The sequence below is a fragment of the Symsagittifera roscoffensis genome, chromosome 1, assembly GCF_963678635.1.
Source record: "Symsagittifera roscoffensis chromosome 1, txSymRosc1.1, whole genome shotgun sequence".
Classification (NCBI taxonomy): Eukaryota; Metazoa; Xenacoelomorpha; order Acoela; family Convolutidae; genus Symsagittifera; species Symsagittifera roscoffensis.
In genome coordinates, this window is record NC_087062.1 from 79501696 (window position 1) to 79515396 (window position 13701).

Consider the following 13701-nt stretch of genomic DNA (forward strand, 5'->3'; position numbering starts at 1 on the left):
TGCAACAATTATTTGCGGAGATGTAAATTTTCCAAATGCAAACTAGATTGACTATAGTAGCACGGAAAATGAAGAAAACTCAATAATTGAACTAATCGAGCAACATCAGTTCGAGCAGGCAAAAGATTTTCCAACTTGTGGCAAAAACACCCTAGACATTACATTTTTCAAAAACTGTCACATTCATGCGACTCCTGACGAAAATTTCTCAAAAATTTACAATTGCTCCGACCAAAAAGCAATCAGCATTCTAATTGAATGTCCTCACCACGAGGTTAAAGTCGCTATTGATAACTTTCGAAGCTTCGGTAGCGTGGACTATAACGAAATCAAGAAATCAATACTAAGTGAGCCTTTCTCACCAGTATGTCACACAAACATCAATAGAATGTGCGAGGAATTTTACGACTATTTGGAAAATTTGGTAAACCAACATGTGCCTAGAAGAACGAGACGTCGCCAATCACTTCACTTCCGCCATGGGTTACGCCAAGTACCTCAAACCTCATGAACAAACTGCGAACACAAACTAGAATATACAAATTGAAACCTACAAATTGAAACCGCAGAAATCTCATTCTATCTCTAGACAAAATGGTGGAAGAAGCAGTAGAGGAAGATAGAGTAAACTATCAGGAAAATTTGATGTCCACTCGTAACACACATTTAATTTTCAAACACTTTAAGAGTCTGAAAAAATCAGAAACTCTCCCAAAGACTATGATCAAGGACGAAATAGCTGTTTCTAAAGCCAAAGAAAAAGTGAACTTTTTGAATGAATATTTTCACTCTGTCTTTTTGCCCAAATCAAGCTTCAACCTCAGTGACATGATGTGCGAAAACACGATATTGAGTAACTTCAGTATATCAAAAACATATTTAAACCAAATTATAACAGAGATGGACATAACAAAATCGCGGGGCCCAGTTGGATTCCCACCAATTTTCTTCCAGCGAACGGCCAGAGAAATGACCACAATTTTGCATTGCGTTTTTAAAAACATCAAGAGGGTAAGGAAAATACCACGTAAATGGAAAGTTGCGGCTGTGTCGCTTATTTACAAGAAAGGTGACAAACGACTAATGGAAAACTACCGGCCGATGTCACTCCTAATCTTATCTTTCTTGAAAGAAATCTACAAAGCAATTGACAAGAACGCTGAAAACCATGTGATCGCATTCTATACCAACTTCTCTAAGGCATTCGACAAAGTCCCACATAATGAACTACTAAAGAAAATGAGCAACATTGGAGTTGCAGGCTGTTTCCTTAAAATAATCGCAGACTATCTCAGCAACAGGAAACAATTTGTTCGTGCTGACAATTTCTCATCAGAAACTTTAGAAATTACAAGTGGCGTACCACAAGGCTCGTTGATTGGTCCATTATTCTTCTGTATCTTCATAAATGATCTTCCTGAAGTATTGAAATTTAGTGACCCATTTATCTTTGCAGACGACCTAAAACTAAAAGCAGTGAATGTAGACACAAAAGACATCCAGCAGGACCTAAAAAGCGTTGAAAACTGGGTAGACAAAAACAAGATGAGTCTGGCACTGGACAAATGTTTTAAAGTCGAACTTAGAGGAAATCAACACGAATTCATTCTTTGTGAAACAGCAGTGGAAAGCTCAAATGTGATAAAGGATCTAGGAATACATGTGTCCAAACATTTAACATGGACATCCCATTTTGACTCAAGAATGTCGAAAGCGAATAAAACGTTCTATTGCATCCGCAGAAACTTAGAATTCAAAGTCAAAATGCGCATAAAACGTGGTCCGTACAAATCCTTAATACTTCCTGTTCTAACGTATGGTCTAATTATTTGCAATATCTCAAGAAGCGACTTAGGGAGATTAGAAAAGTTCCAAAAGAAAGTCTTAAAATGGATCACGGGAAACGATTCTGACTATACAGAGCAGCTGAGATTGTTAAACATCCTGCCTCTGGCATTGTTTCTCCAGCTGAACGAGTTACTGATGATGGCGAAATTCATGCATGAAGAAAACAATCACATTAAGCTCCCAGCAAAATTTGAAAATCCAGGAAGAACGAAAGAAATGTTCAACCTAAACAAGACCAGAACTGAAAAAGCTAGAGGAGAGTTTACATTCAGGACGTGCCGTCTAATAAACCGACTAAATCAGAAAATTGAATTTCGAGAAATGCGAGGCTTAAAGCGAAGATTGATACAGATGATGTGGAAGTTTTTCGACGATCAATTCTCAGAACAAAACAAGTGCACATGGGTCCTCTTCTGTGACTGCAACATGTGCCGAAATAACTGGACAAAATTTTGAGAACTTTGGGGATATCATCCTATCAGTATCCTACTGAAAATTCACAACAACAACAACAACAACAACAACAACAACAACAACAAATATATTGAAATTTGCTCGCTTTACTTTATTTTACGGTTCAACAACCATATAATTGGCTTCACTTATTTGACATCAAAACCCACTATTGGCGCTTTTTTTTTAAATTTTCAACCTTAAAATGTTGAGGGGTAGGTTTTAAGAGGTAACAAAACACGAAATTTGTTTGAAAACAAACTGCGACTGTAACAGTCGCCTACTTCGGTCACATATGAGGCTTAAGAAAAATAGGCCCTATAACCATTGGCTCAAGAGTCAGGGACACTATCTCTTGTGTTTTTCTACCTCGAAACGGTCGGAGCCAATTCGGTTTACTTGCGACATGAGACTACAACCCGTTACAGCTTAAAGGCTACTACCAAAATACCCCCCCACTCTAGAAAATAAGAACGTCCCCATACTTAGGTCTCGAGATACCCAAAATACACGAACGCCGTTAAAAACAGGGTCGGAACAATCCGTTAAGTTACTTTTTATTAGACAGTGGAACTTTGATCCATTTCAGATGGATCAACCTAAAACTCGCCTTACCTCAACATAACAATCATAAAACACACTCGAGAAAACTAAATTTGGTACTCACATAGCAGCACGCTTGAGAAACAGAGTAATTAAACTAATTAATGACTCTAGCATAAATATAATCGAATATAACTCAAGAAGTCTTCTAACGATGAGTTCCAATCAAGGAAATTAAGTTTTGACTCAAGAAAGTAGTTTTGGATCTGGACCATTGGGAGACTTCACTTTTCCGCCTTTCCGTTGAAAGTTCACACTGGTCCAGTTGATTCTAGCTCTGCTCTCGTATTTGTTTGGTCTCCTAAATCAGATAGGACAGCTCTACTCTAATAGCAATTTCCCACTGTTTATATTTGACAACTTTCCCGCATTTGTTAATTCGGTCGTTCTCCTCTTTCATTTTATGTTTTCAGTTATCGCGAGAAAACTGAGCATGACAGGCTCCATTCGAATTTTTTAAAAACAAAACTTCACTCCAAAATCACGTATTTTCGTGTTCCTCAAGGTCAAACTTCCAGATAGGACCGACTGGCACATACTCACCGGACTCAAAATCGATGCGTTCATCGCGTGCTGCCGTCTGTCAGTGAATCCCCAGAAACCCGAGTGTACATGTATTTGACACCGTGATCTGCTTCAACAGTGCTTCTTCATCATCGGAGCTAATCACGATCTCCTCCCAAGCCTTCAGCTGTTCATAGGATCGCATCCATTCCCTTCGCTCTTGCAATCTCTTCGCTTGAATGGGCAAACTCTTCACCCTCGACTATCGGTTCAAACAGAAGGAATTGTGAAGACTCAGGCTCACGTTCTTCGCCAAGTCTTCCTCTAGTATCGACTCCCTCGCCTTGATGTTGTTTCTGGATACTCTACCAACTCTTTTCCACCCCGTCGTGATCGTATTTCGATGGGTCAGCAGAGGTCTCCTGAAGGCCTCCGGTCCTATTTCGGCCTGGAACTGTCGATATTCTTTTTGATATTTCCTCATATGATCCTTCGTTACCATGTAAAACCAGGACGTCAACGTCGCTCGAAACCAAGGAAAGAGCCTTAAGCGGCTCCATACGTGTCTGACTTCCATTGGTATGGCGAATACCTTGCATGCAGTCTCAAACAACTCAAGTCTCCTGCTGTAATCTATCGCGTAAATCGACTCCGCCGTTGGCGTCTTCGATTCCCGAAACTTTGTTACATTTTCTTCAATCCATCGTAGGGCCAGCATCGTGCTCACCACCAAGATGGCCACCTTCTGCTGATGATCGGGCAGTCCCAACGACCTGATTTCCTCCACATCCCAGATCAGGCAGAGATTCGCGTGATCCGGGTACCACACTGTTTGTGCCAGACAGTGGCATGGACATTCCCCATGTGTGAGGTCGATGCTCTCAAGATTGCGTTCTCCCGAGGCTTCTAGGAGAGGCTCAAGTTCCATCATTTTCTCGTGTATCGCGTCGTTCTCTTCCAGGTTTGGAGCACCACCCATAGGTTTTCCGATCACGTTTTGTCTCTCGTGGTCACTTGTGTTTTCACCTTCCAAACCCAAAATGTCTTCCCCCCAGATTTCACTCAAGTCGTCCCTCTGTTCTTTCGGCACTGTCCCTCGGTTTTTCCTCAACAGCCTGTGTGAGTGATGCGACATCCGAGCCAGTCTTACGCACTTGGGCACTGAGAAGGATTTGTCTATCAATACCCTGTGGCTAGATACCTCCACCATCGCCATGTGCAATGGATGGTGGCTGCCACATAGGTTGGCCATCACTGACCCCACTAAGGATTTCGCATTTAGAGGCAGACCATAGGCTTCGCTCATGGGAAATCCCATTTCCGCTTCAAGTCCAACCTTCCAGCTCTTGATGTGTTTCTGGGTTACCTGCAACACTCCGGGCCATGACTCCAAGTGGTGTTCTGACTCTAGCCTCTCCAGTGACTGGAGACTGCACATTCTCGAGAAGAATCCCAGAGCTGTTGCTAGGTTCACCGTGGTACTCGCGTAACACTCAGCCATGATCTGTATTTCACTCTTCTCCCTTTTGGTAATGTCTTCAAACCAGGTGACTAGATCTTCTTTCTGGAAGGACTGTATCCTGACGCATGACCGTCCATCACAGGTGTGCTCGCCATTTCCACACGTCGAATCAAGACAACTGCCCGGCTCCATTTTTTTCACCGACCCTAGTCTACTCGTCGTTTCACTTGACTCCTTCACCTGAGGCAGGATCAGTCTGTGCACTATGCTCAATGTCGCCAGATCTTCGTCCTCCGCTGGTGCTAATCTCACTCGCTCCGTGACTTCCTCGATCAGGCTCGCATGGGGATGTGGACACCAGGAGGGCCTCAGCAATTTCCACACCACTCCCAGATTCGTGACCAACATGCCATTCCCGTTACCCATCTTCAGTTCGACTATTTTACTTGAGCGCGGCACACTTATCACCTCTGGTGTCTTCTCGGGAATCAAACCTAAGCTGGGTCTCTCTCTCTCTACAGTGTCTATCTCCACTATCTTCTCTGTCCAGAACTTTAGCAGCTCCGCCACCTCGTAGTTTCTGTGAGCGCCTCCGGCTTCCGAGTCCAGGAAAGGGTTGTACGCCATCCCCATCACTCTAGACACATACTGGTACTCTCCCTTCTTATTGGGTTTCAAGTACTCTCCTGACGAGGCCAAGTTACGGTGCACGTCGTGTTTCTCCTCGAATTTCTTGTTGTAGAGTCTCCGTATCTCGTCTAACTTCCTGTGGCTCTCTAGAGACTGCCTGGAACCATCCTCCTTTTCTATCCCAGTACTCTGGTATACGTTCAAGATGACTGCTGAGACTCTCCTTTCCATTGCTTTGCTCCCAGTTGCTCTTTGCTGGCATGCTAGGATGGTGCTGTCAGTCATCACCGACATTATCTACCTCAAGAAACAAGTAGCGTCTCTCCTACTTGCCAGGCTCAAGCCTGAGTTATCCCTAGCCACGTGTTGCATCAATGTCTGATATATTTCTAGACTTTTTCCACCCAACTTCAACTTGTCGTGCGAGGTCAGCGTTTCCAACTCTATTCCCACCAGGCTCCACGCGAACATCAATTGTCCTGCTGTTCTAACAAAGGGATTTGCCATCAATGGCGACGCCGATGAGGATGTATTCATCGCTTCTTCAAAATAATCCCTCAACAAGTTCTGCCAAGTTCTCCGCAGCTGGCTCCCCAATTCCAATTTGTTAATATCAGCCTTCTGCTGGGTAGCCCAGTTGCGTCGTTTGCGTGACACTCCACTGTCGAGCTTCTTTAGGCAGTCTTCCAATTCCTTCAATGTTTCCAGGGCCACCCACCACGGTCGGGAGGTGTTCCTCGTTTTATTCTTCTCAAGAGGATCGCTAGTCACTTGCTTCCCAGTGGCCTGATGTTCATTTGAGACCCATTCTTTGCCGACGTCCACTTCCCATGTCTGCCCGCTCGTCGAATCTCGTTTCATCTTTGTCCTCTGAGGCTTGAAGTCTTCTTCCGTTGTCGAGTTGGTGGGAACCTCCATCTCTCTTTCTACCTCGAGCAGTTTCCTTGGTTCGTAGCTACTCTTGTAGGCCGCTGTCTTCCATCGTGCTAGAACCATGGGGGCCGTCTCTCTCAAGTTTTTCTCCGAGACCGCATCCGCCGAAGGACTACCCAATTCCTCTACCTCTCTCTTCCTCTTGCGAGACCTCACGTCTTTACTTGGGCGCGTTGCCGTTATCATCACTGATTCGACTTCTTTGTCTCCATCCAACCCTTCCAACTCTTGCCTCCCCCTGCTCGAGCCTTAAGGATATTAGTACTTTTAATTATATTACTAGTTTCGACCTTATCCCCCCTTCACTTTCAATTATTTTATTGACAGTTTTTGTCTCAGAGTAGAGCTGTCTTTACATTCGTCTTCTTTGGTCTTTCGTGATGCCTTTCTCAACTCGACCATCTTGCTCAGCAGTTCTCTTCTAGCTTTCTCCTCCAGACCCGTCCCCATCAGGAGAGGCTCTCCGAACTTCACCACTGTGTCACACAGTTCTTCTTTGAAATCATCCAGTGTGATCTCGCAATTCACTTCTCGATTGAAATCGCTCAAGAATTCTCGCCAAGCGTCCCCATCCAGAGTGCCTAGGAACATATCCCTGTTTCTCTCGAAGGTATTCTTCTCCCTTCCTTCTGCGCTCAGTAAAATCATTCCCATATTAGAAGTCTCGCTCGTCAGAGGCAACTCTAGATCCTTGCGGGGAGATGAGGTCAGAGGTGGCGTGGCAGTGTCTGCCCAATTTTCTCCGCTCAGATCCTTCAACAGTTCTTGAGTGGTGAATTCCTCCTCTGATGGCTTTGGCTCCGTCGTGTTTCCCACTTCCATATCCTCTCCTGTCTCGCTGAGAGTCTCGACCATACTTTCCTCTCCTGATTCGACTCTTCTTCTCTCAAGAATCTTCCTGAACCGATCTTCTACAGGGCCGCTTCTTTTATCTCCAGGGGTGCCCACCGACAGGGGTGATGGTGTCGTCGGATCCGGTTTCTATTATTCCGTCGGAGCCACATAGAACGGGCCTACTGCATCCAGCTCCTTCCCCTCCTGTCTCATCTCCACTTGCTCCAGTCCGTAAGGTGCCCGGTATCTTCTCGTGGCAAACTTCATCTCGTCCTTTAGTGCAATGTGTCCTTCTTCCACGATCATCCTGCCATCGTCCCACACCGGCAACATGTTCTCCAAACCCGCCCGCTCAAGTGTTCTCAAGACTTCTCGCACCTCGAATTTCGGGGGCATCGAGCCTCTCATCTTCTTCGCTTGAGTCGTCCATGAGTTTATTTTTATATCACAAGTGTGAAAATAGACTGCTGCAGTGAAGCCGATGAAAAGGGGATCCCAGCCATCGGTGAATTCCCTCTGCTGCCCTTCCACCGCTGCTCTCGCGAACAAGGACGGGACTACCAGGGAACTGTTCATTCCCAGGGACATCCTCCTTACCGTTGGGAACTCTGGAATGCTTGTTGGCAGGACTTCCTTCTCCAGTATTGCCTCTAGCTCCCTTTCCACCAACTCGAAGCTCTTCTTCCATGCGGGAATTCTCAAGACCTCTTGTCCACTCGCCGTCAGTAGATTTAGGTTCCAGAACTTGGGGTAAGTTCCGATGGGGCCTTCGCGTTTACCTCCGATCATACACTGCAGTTGTCATCGGAAACTGTACACCATCAACTCTGGATCCTTCACTTTTCCGAAGAGCACCGTGTTGCTCATTTGTGCACTCAGCACCTCTTGCTGACACCAGTTGAGTGTCGTCCCATCCAGTATACTTATGAGGCTCAAGTGTGTCACGGAGTAGCGATAAGCTGTCACCAGAGGATCTGGAAACGCGTATGTCACGGCTGGTCCATAAATGCAGGTCACGACCTCCTCCAGCCCCCGGATTATCCTCATGGGGTCCGATCTCATTGCCAGGCACAAGTATGTCAAGAGAGGCATGCCCTCATTCACTTTCCTCCATTCATCTTGCGTCTTTGGGTTCTTCTCTTCACCAGCCAGGTGTCGGTTCTGCATCAGGAGGTACTGCACTAGCAGCGTCTTCAGCCCGGCAGCACACTTATATGAATAGGTGTCAATGCTCGAGTGGGTTTTTACCATCGACAGGGGCTCCCCATATTTCATTAGTCGATTAAATGACACCAGTTCCACATGGGTCAGGAGCACCAGTGCCAAATATCCGTCAATCCGGAGTGTTTTCACACCCCGACTGAACATGTACACTGGACCCATATTGAATAGGTAAACCAAGTACACCAGGTAAACCAGGTACACCTCGGGTAAACCAGGTACAGTGCCAACAACAAGCTGATGGGCATGTTCAAGATTTTTTGTACAAAGGCTCCAAAGATAGTCTCCTTTGAACTAAACACTCCAGCCATGAACTCCTTTCCCCAACAAGGACTCAAGAACTCAAGAATCTCGTGATCCCTCCTCGTCTTCAGCTCACCCTTTGCGTGCTCCCTCCAGAATCCTCCAATTGTGACCTCGTTGGCAGCTCTGACAAACCTGGTCACCGTCATTTCTTTTTTCTCGGCCACTTCCAGCTGCTCCTCAAGAAAATCCCAGATTTGCTTCACAAGAGGTGGAGCATTCTCCCTCGTCTTCTCCGTAGCGTTTTCCAACCTTGGTGTCAGGAATGGCCACCTGCCTCTTTCTTGTGTCAGTCGATACACCATCGACTCCAGTTGCTTCTCCGTTGCGGCTACGTTCTTCCTTTCATTGCTCGGTCCTCTAGACTTACTGGTGGAGCTTGTGATAGTCAATCCCATGCTTCGAAACCACAGGCTGGCCGTCAGGTGAGTTATTATTGGATGATCGTCCCCTATAACCGGACTGAGCTTGAGTTGCCTGGCGAAGTTTGATATCTCCAGCAAGAGGACCTCGTCCAATACAATGAGGATATCTGCCAACTCGTAGAAGCCCCTCAACGCGTGGGACACATCCGCCCACGCCGCCGCCAGTTCTGACTTGCGAAGCCTCAAGTTTGTCGGTTCCAACTCTCGATTGGGAGCTGCCATCAGGATACGTCACCCATTCCCCTCGGCTGCTAACATCAAGACCGCATATACAAATTGCAGAGCGGGAGGCATGCTCGCGTACCCGGGGACGTCGTGAACACCACTCTTGTCTTGGAACCAAATCGTGAGGTAACGTTCTCCTGTACCTCATTCATCGCTGCAATTAACGTCTGGATAGCTTCCCAGATTCTCTTCGGCGCCGGTTCATCACCCTTGAGCTGCTCAAGAAACCCCATCGCATGCAGGTGGTCATTCATTCCCGCAAATAGTAGTAGCTCGGGCTCGCAAGGCATCTCCGATTTTATTGCTACCACCAAGGTTAACATTCGGTTCAGCTCCGTTCCCGGCAGTGAGTATATCAAAGTCTCCGGCCAGAACAACTTGGGAGACGTTCCCTCGAAGTCCGATCCCGCTATGATGACCACCCTCGTAGCGGCTGGATCTGCTCTGCCGTAAACTGCCAAGGTCTTGGCAAATTGGGTGTTCCCACAGGGTTTTCCGTATCTAGGATCGTCTGCCAACCTCGTACCTTCATAAGCGGCGTCCGGCAGTTCCATTTCCCTTGGGTCCAACAGTTTGTCCACCAACCTCAACTGTGCTGGAGTTGCCAACTTAATTCTGGCAATGCTCGTTCGATGTTTGGGGGGCTCCACTATCAGTCCCGGACTTCCCAGCAACTTGAGAGGCCTGTAATTGATGGGTCCCAAGACCCATTTTATGGGAATCCCAGTCAGATCCGCCGTCTCCATTATTTTCGCTCTTGAGGAATGCGTCTTCATGTGACACTCGCTCAAGACCCAAAGCTTCCGCCAACTCTTGCCTGCACTCCAGATCTTCCAAGTCCAGCTCTTTTACCTTCTCCACATATCTCGACCTACTGGTCTCCGCTGGTCTCTCCACCCTCTTGCTCTCCACCACTACCACCGAGGATACTATCGAACTCTGAGGTGTTGATGACGTTGCTCAATTCCTCAAGGATGGAGCTCATCTTGTCATGTAGCCTCATTACCTTCCTGGACTCCCCCCTGGACACGTCATTCGTCCCGATCATTAGAGTCACCGTGTACACCTTTGCCATCCCTAGCATCTCAAGTGTTGTCAACATCTGTGGCGTCGCAGCTCAAGCGAAATCAAGATCCCCGTTTGCCAATGTGAATGAATCCGGTTCAGCACCCGCAGCAGGCTGTCCCCTACGATCAGGTGGACCGCCCCCTCTGGCACACGTGGCTGCGTGAGGTATTCCACCCAAGCCGCGTCATGGAAGCAATCCCTCGTGACTCTTTGTGCCGTGTTCCAATCCATGCGATTGTGCCTGTGGTATCTGCCTTCTGTGTTCTTCTTGTAGCTTGAGATTACCACACTCCTGATAGGTTGCTCCCTCCACGTCGGGGGTAGCTCCACTCTTGCTAGACTCTCACGATTCCTTAGCTGTAGCCTCTCGTTCAATTCTTTCAGACGTGACGAGCTTCCGCTCACCTGACTACCACTCGGGGTTGAACTTGGGGTATACCCAGGCAGTGCGACGTCCATCAATGGACGTATCGTTTGTGTCTCTAGGCCACGCAGGGAGGACTTTGACTCAGTTGGTATCCATACCTCCAACCCCTCATTCATATGCTCCTGAGCCGCGCGGTCAAGGTTAAATCTTCCCTTCGATCTGGGAGCTTCGTCCACCTCCATACGCGACTCTGATCTTGAGCCGGTAACCATTCGCTTCTTGGGCCTGGCCCCCTTCTGCATCTCGAGCTCGCGTTGTCGTTGCTGGATTCTCTCAAGTTCCGACTTCAGCTGCTCACAATTCGCGGCATTCTCTCGCACTCTTTGTTCTTGTAGATGCTCGGCTTTCAGCATATCAAGTACCCTCCGCGCTTGGTCTTTTTCGATGACCGCTTGATCTCTCTCCAGTTTTGCCTGATCTCTCTCAAGCTTCGCTTGATCCCGGCCGAGGTTCGCTTTGTTCCTCTCCCGCTGACTCCTCTCAAGTTCTCTCTTCATAGTACTGAGGTCCGGAGACGCTTCCCCCGTTTGTTGCGCTAGCGTCATCGATGGCATCTTACTCGTGCTCTGGCCCGTAGATCTTGCTGATGGTCTGATCGGTAGTGGGAACTCCCCTGCGCCATACTCGGTGTAGTGTTGTTGCCCAAGCCAGGGTTCCTTGCCAAGTCGAATCCCCTTGTTCCTCCATCCACATTCCAGGACAGGCATCTCGATTGCTCTTGGTTGGATATTCCATCAGTGGTGTAGCCGACGATTAGAACCGCTTCTGTTGCAGACTCCCGGCATTCGCCCTGCTCTTCCAATTGGAGGATGGCGTTCAGCATCACCGCCATTCTCTCATCCACTTGGGTGTAATCCAGATCCCTCAGGCGTCTGTATAGCTCATCCAGCGTGGGACTTTTCAGAGCCGATGGCATGGACTTCCAGAATTGATCTGCCATTTCTATAATTTCTAGATGATCTTGAGTATTAACCAACTTGTGAATTACCTTGCAATTTGAGAACTACCTCACCAAATTGAGAACTACCTTACTAACTTGAGTATTAGCGTACCAACTTGAGAACTTTAGAATTAAATTCTTGAAGCGTTGTTCAACTTGTGTGTTCGTTCAAGAACTTCTTTTCTTTCAATTGAGTGTAGTTGGGTAGTCAATTTGACTTTACCAAATCAATCTGAAAATAACACTTGATCTTTAGACTAACATGCTATGTTCCTAAGCTAAAACCCCACTACCACTATAGTTAAAACCTTTTCCTTTTCGTTCTACTCAAATAGTTCAATTGGAATTTTTCTAAAAACATGCAGATTCATTTTATGCTTTAGCACCATCAATCATTTAAAATTTAATTGTCATGCCAATCAGCTTTAAGATCCTTTTACCTGTGCCGTGCCCCAATACCCAACTTGAAATCCCTTCATACCCAACTCGAGACCCACATGTACCCGACTCAGGCGATGCTCAAGTAGTATTTCTTGTGCAGATGTACCATTATCTCCGTTTCCGCGAAGACCACGTCTAGGATAGCGTATAATTCCCTTGGGCTCAACTTGCCCCTGTTTGGGTCATAGACCGGCATTGAGACCTCCGATATCCTTCTTTCAATCATGAAGTCTCGTAGTCTTGTTAGTGCCAACATAACGTGTTCAGGATCGATCGTGTTCCTGTCATTGACCCTAGTCACTAGGAAGCAAAGGTATTTGCCTGGGACTTGTGCTACTGATGGTGGAAGCGCAGCCATTCCTCCCAGCCCCGGTCTCTGTCTAAGCAGAAACTCCACGTTCTGGTACTCTCTCTTGAAGTCGGCCTCCAGTCTTGATTTGAATTTCATGTCCGCCGTGATACAGATTGCGCTAGTCCTGTCTGACAGAACGAAGTCACTATCCGTTATCAGGATGTTTTCCGAGTATTCGTTTGGTATTTCAAACTTCGTTTTGAAATTCCGTCCTATGGTAGGCTCAGCCTCCTCCCCATCCAGTTCCAGTCCGCTCGTTTCTCTCACTTCCCTGATCTTCTTTATCATTAAATTTTTGGTGTTGGTAATTCCTACCCCCACTCCCCGGACAAAAATATTTATCGACGTCCCCGTCGATGATGCAGGGTCTGAATTATCTGGCGGAATGTCGAGCGGCCTGTCTGTTGCTGTCCAGCCGAAGAGAGGATTTTCCGTTTTCGTGTGCTTTCCCGCTGATGTGTCAACTTGTTGTATGCTTTGTCCTTCGTCGCTTCCGTTCTTGACATCGCGCATCCATTCTAATATCCTCAGGTTCGTATTCTCCCTCCTCTCTATCTCGCTCTGTTCCAAATCCGTCTCCCGCTCTGGTGTCAATTAGTCTTCCTGTGGGTAGTGTTCCTTATCATTGATGATTTGCCATTCATCATCAGCCGCCAGTTCGCCCACACCTAGTAGCTCTTTGCTTAGGTCATCGGGCTGTTTCCTATCAATCAGGAAATCGTCCCCGTACCTGTTGTACCTTATGCCTGTCCGTTTGCGATTGCCACTCCTTGTCCCCGCTGGTATTGATAAGTCTGGTTCTGTCCAATTCGGCACCTCACCTTGCTCCGGATCGTTCCAGTCTTCTTCCACAAAAGATTCCGCTTCAGAGTCCGCTTCTATTTTTTCATTGTCATCCAAACTCAAGTTCTCATTGCCATCATTTTTCTCTCTGGTGCCTCTTTCGTTCACTTCACATGCTGGCTCCACCAGTAGGTACTCGATTCCCTCCATGTCTTTTGGTATACACCAGTCCTCTGGGGATGGGACATG